The sequence below is a fragment of the Gorilla gorilla genome, chromosome X (assembly GCF_029281585.2).
Source record: "Gorilla gorilla gorilla isolate KB3781 chromosome X, NHGRI_mGorGor1-v2.1_pri, whole genome shotgun sequence".
Taxonomy (NCBI): domain Eukaryota; kingdom Metazoa; phylum Chordata; class Mammalia; order Primates; family Hominidae; genus Gorilla; species Gorilla gorilla.
This window is the reverse complement of record NC_073247.2, coordinates 66,396,331-66,402,330: the sequence shown is the minus strand read 5'-3', so window position 1 is coordinate 66,402,330 and position 6,000 is coordinate 66,396,331.

Below are 6,000 nucleotides of genomic sequence, written 5' to 3'. Positions count from 1 at the left end.
TCATTGGCAAAATTTTTTTTTCACAAAGAAGAGAATAGTTATCACTCAAAATTAGATAGAGGTTACCTTTGAGGAGAGGGAGGAGAATGTGGTAAGCAAGAGGTGCCTGGATGCTTCTGGAGGTCTGGGCAATAAATGTGTTATATCTGAACCTGAGTTGTGCACACATGTGGCTTTATGCTATCATTATTCTTTCAATTGTAGATATGTTTTATTCATTCCTCTGTTTTTATATTTCATAATGACAAGAACCAAAATAAGAAAAGGAAAATAAGTGCTTAGAGATGATCATCCACTTTTATCAAGGTTCAGCCACATTATACTGAAAATATGATTTAGAGAAAATGCTAAGGGAAGACAGACAGCCCACAAGTATTACTGTAAAGCAACAGATCCAGAGATCCAGCATGAAGAATGAAGCAAGCAAGCAGGTAGGCTCTCCTTTCACTCCTCAGCTGGTGAGGGGTACAAAGCATGTGTTCTGGGCCTCTCACCCTCAGCTGTTCTGGCTTCATAGGGTGCATTAGCCAAGAGGCAATGATTGTTTACTTTGTTTTTTACCAGGATATGTACCTTCCCCTTGCTGACCTATGCTAGTTCCTTTCAAAATGTACCTGGTACCATTGTCTCCTACCCATGCTCATTCTCTGCCAGGTTACTGTTCCTAACCTCACAGACAAAGCAGGCTAATACACTCGTGGGTGCTCAAACATAAGTTTACATAGTAACTCCTAAGCATTTTCAATAGCAGATTTCAGAGAAGAGGTACCTTTGCATTCACTGTTCTCTTAACCATATCCTCCACCAGCCCTATGGAGTTCCTTCCTGAGCTCTCACAGACTGACTTTAAACCCTCAAACTCAGGCCCTTTACTTCTCTCAATACATAGACATGGTAATCTGGCTCATATGAATTCTTCCCAAGCAATATGATTTGGTTTTTTCCTCAACAATGTGATTTGAAGATCATTTCATGTAAGTTAATATAGATCTACCTCATTTTTATACACTGCTGCACTGTATCACACAATATAACATACAATAGTTTAATTAGCCATTCCCCATTTGGATAGGTATTTAGGTTGTTTATAATTTTGCACAATTATACACAATGCTAAAATTAACATCTTTATGGTATATGGACTAAACTGTATATAGTTGACAGTTCCTCTACTGTAGACACCAAAATGTGAAATTTCAGAGACATAGGGCATATGGCCATTTTAGTCATAATAAATATGAAAAAAATTCCCCTCCAAAATGACTACCATTTTTATCTCCAACCAGTAATTTATAATTTCTCCTTCCTAATCATTTGCTAACACTTGGTCTTATAAAACTTGTAAACATTTTCCAGTCAAATGAATGGAAAATAGTTCGATTTCATTTTATTTCCCTAATTACTAATGAGATTGAACATCTTTTTATATGTTCATTGACTACATGTAATCCTTCTCTGAATTATTTAATTTATTTTTAAATTATTGTATATTGTGTTTTTCTTTTTTATTTTCATTTTTATTTTATTTTTATTTTTTTAATTATATTTTGAGTTTTAGGGTACATGTGCACAACATGCAGGTTTGTTACATATGTATACATGTGCCATGTTGGTGTGCTGCACCCATTAACTCGTCATTTAACATTAGGTATATCTCCTAATGCTATCCCTCCCCCCTCCCCCCACCCCACAACAGGCCCCGGTGTGTGATTTTCCCCTTCCTGTGTCCAAGTGTTCTCATTGTTCAATTCCCACCTATGAGTGAGAACATGCAGTGTTTGGTTTTTTGTCCTTGCAATAGTTTGCCGAGAATGATGATTTCCAGCTTCATCCATGTCCCTACAAAGGACATGAACTCATCATATTTTATGGCTGCATAGTATTCCATGGTGTATATGTGCCACATTTTCCTAATCCAGTCTATCATTGTTGGACATCTGGGTTGGTTCCACGTCTTTGCTATTGTGAATAGTGCCGCAATCAACATACGTGTCCATGTGTCTTTAAGGCAGCATGACTTATAATCCTTTGGGTATATACCCAGTAATGAGATGGCTGGGTCAAATGGTATTTCTAGTTCTAGATCCCTGAGGAATCGCCACACTGACTTCCATAATGGTTGAACTAGTTTACAGTCCCACCAACAGTGTAAAAGTGTTCCTATTTCTCCACATCCTCTCCAGCACCTGTTGTTTCCTGACTTTTTAATGATCACCATTCTAATTGGTGTGAGATGGTATCTAATTGTAGTTTTGATTTGTATTTCTCTGACGGCCAGTGATGAGGAGCATTTTTTCATGTGTCTTCTGGCTACATAAATGTCTTCTTTTGAGAAGTGTCTGTTCATATCCTTCGCCCAGTTTTTGATGGGATTGTTTGTTTTTTTCTTGTGAATTTGTTTGACTTCATTGTGTATTCTGCATACTAGCCCTTTGTCACATGAGAACATTGCAAAAATTTTCTCCCATTCTGTAGGTTGCCTGTTCACTCTGATGGTAGTTTCTTTTGCTGTGCAGAAGCTCTTTAGTTTAATTAGATACCATTTGTCAATTTTGGCTTTTGTTGCCATTGCTTTTGGTGTTTTAGACATGAAGTCCTTGCCCATGCCTATGTCCTGAATGGTATTGACTAGGTTGTCTTCTAGGGTTTTTATGGCTTTAGGTCTAATATTAAGTCTTTCATCCATCTTGAATTAATTTTTGTATAAGGTGTAAGGAAGGGATCCAGTTTCAGCTTTCTACATATGCCTAGCCAGTTTTCCCAGCACCATTTATTAAATAGGGAATCCTTTCCCCATTTCTTGTTTTTGTCAGGTTTGTCAAAGATCAGTTGGTTGTAGACACACGGCATTATTTCTGAGGGCTCTATTCTGTTCCATGGCTCTATATCTCTGTTTTCGTACCAGTACCATGCTGTTTTGGTTACTGTAGCCTTGTAGTATAGTTTGAAGTCAGGTAGTGTGATGCCTCCAGCTTTGTTCTTTTGGCTTAGAATTGACTTAGCGATGTGAGCTCTTTTTTGGTTCCATATGAACTTTAAAGTAGTTTTTTCCAATTCTATAAAGAAAGTAATTGGTAGCTTGATGGGGATGGCATTGAATCTATAAATTACCTTGGGCAGTATGGCCATTTTCACGATATTGATTCTTCCTACCCATGAGCATAGAATGTTCTTCCATTTGTTTGTGTCCTCTATTATTTCATTGAGCAGTGGTTTGTAGTTCTCCTTGAAGAGGTCCTTCACATCCCTTGTAAGTTGTATTCCTAGGTATTTTATTCTCTTTGAAGCAATTGTGAATGGGAGTTCACTCATGATTTGTCTGTTATTGGCGTATAAGAATGCTTGTGATTTTTGCACATTGATTTTGTATCCTGACACTTTGCTGAAGTTGCATATCAGCTTAAGGAGATTTTGGGCTGAGATGATGGGGTTTTCTAGATATACAATCATGTCATCTGCTAACAGGGACAATTTGACTTCCTCTTTTCCTAATTGAATATCCTTTATTTCCTTCTCCTGCCTTACTGCACTGGCCAGAACTTCCAAAACTATGTTGAATAGGAGTGGTGAGAGAGGGCATCCCTGTCTTGTGCCAGTTTTCAAAGGGAATGCTTCCAGTTTTTGCCCATTCAGTATGATATTGGCTGTGGGTTTGTCATAGATAGCTCTTATTATTTTGAGATATGTCCCATCAATACTTAATTTATTAAGAGTTTTTAGCATGAAGAGTTGTTGAATTTTGTCAAAGACCTTTTCTGAATCTATTGAGATAATCATATGGTTTTTGTCCTTGGTTCTGTTTATATGATGGATTACATTTATTGATTTGCATATGTTGAACCAGCCTTGCATCCCAGGGATGAAGCCCACTTGATCGTGGTGAATAAGCTTTTTGATGTGCTGCTGGATTCAGTTTGCCACCATTTTATTGAGGAATTTTGCATCGATGTTCATCAGGGATATTGGTCTAAAATTCTCTTTTTTTGTTGTGTTACTGCCAGTCTTTGGTATCAGGATGATGCTGGCCTCATAAAATGAGTTAGGAAGGATTCCCTCTTTTTCTATTGATTGGAATAGTTTCAGAAGGAATGGTACCAGGTCCTCATTGTACCTCTAGTAGAATTCGACTGTGAATCCATCTGGTCCTGGACTTTTTTTGATTAGTAAGCTATTAATTATTGCCTCAATTTCAGAGACTGTTATTGGTCTATTCAGAGATTCAACTTCTTCCTGGTTTAGTCTTGGGAGGGTGTATGTGTCCAGGAATTTATCCATTTCTTCTAGATTTTCTAGTTTATTTGCATAGAGGTGTTTATAGTATTCTCTCATGGTAGTTTGTATTTCTGTGAGATCTGTGGTGATATCCCATTTATCATTTTTTATTGTATCTATCTGATTCTTCTCTCTTTTCTTCTTTATTAGTCTTGCTAGCGGTCCATCTATTCTGTTTATCTTTTCAAAAAACCAGCTCCTGGATTCATTGATTTTTTTGAAGGGTTTTTTGTGTCTCTATTTCCTTCACTTCTGCTCTGATCTTAGTTATTTCTTGCCTTCCGCTAGCTTTTGAATGTATTTGTTCTTGCTTCTCTAGTTCTTTTAATTGTGATGTTAGGGTGTCAATTTTAGATCTGCCCTCCTTTCTCTTGTGGGCATTTAGTGCTATAAATTTCCCTCTACACACTGCTTTGAATGTGTCCCCGAGAGTCTGGTATGTTGTGTCTTTGTTCTCAATGGTTTCAAAGAATATCTTTATTTCTGCCTTCATTTCGTTGTGTACTCAGTATACTGTCATTCAGGAGCAGGCTGTTCAGTTTCCATGTAGTTGAGTGGTTTTGAGTGAGTTTCTTAATCCTGAGTTCTAGTTCGAATGCACTGTGGTCTGAGAGACAGTTTGTTATAATTTCTGTTCTTTTACATTTGCTGAGTAGTGCTTTACTTCCAACTATGTGGTCAATTTTGGAATAAGTGCAACGTGGTGCTGAGAAGAATGTATATTCTGTTGATTTGGGGTGGAGAGTTCTATAGATGTCCATTAGGTCCACTTGGTGCAGAGCTGAGTTCAATTCCTGGATATCCCTGTTAACTTTCTGTCTCATTGATCTGTCTAATGTTGACAGTGAGGTGTTAAAGTCTCCCATTATTATTGTCTGGGAGTCTAAGTCTCTTTCTAGGTCTCTAATGACTTGCTTTATGAATCTGGGTGCTCCTGTATTGGGTGCATATATGTTTAGGATAGTTAGCTCTTCTTGTTGAATTGATCCCTTTACCATTATGTAATGGCCTTCTTCGTCTCTTTTGATCTTTGTTGGTTTAAAGTCTGTTTTATCAGAGACTAGGATTGCAACCCCTGCCTTTTTTTGTTTTCCATTGGCTTGGTAGATCTTCCTCCATCCCTTTATTTTGAGCCTATGTGTGTCTCTGCACGTGACATGGGCTTCCTGAATACAGCACACTGATGGGTCTTGACTCTTTATCCAGTTTGCCAGTCTATGTCTTTTACATGGAGCATTTAGCCCATTTACATTTAAGGTTAGTATTGTTATGTGTGAATTTGATCCTGTCATTATGATATTAGCTGGTTATTTTGCTCATTAGTTGACGCAGTTTCTTCCTAGCCTCGATGGTCTTTACAATTTGGCATATTTTTGCAGTGGGTGGTACTGGTTGTTCCTTTCCATGTTTAGTGCTTCCTTCAGGATCTCTTTTAGGGCAGGCCTGGTGGTGATAAAATCTCTCAGCATTTGCTTGTCTGTAAGGGATTTTATTTCTCCTTCACTTATGAAGCTTAGTTTGGCTAGATATGAAATTCTGGGTTGAAAATTCTTTTCTTTCAGAATGTTGAATATTGGCCCCCACTCTCTTCTTGCTTGTAGAGTTTGTGCCGAGATATCAGCTGTTAGTCTGATGGGCTTCCCTTTGTGGGTAACCCGACCATTCTCTCTGGCTGCCCTTAACATTTTTTCCTTCATTTCAACTTTGGTGAATCTGACAATTATGTGT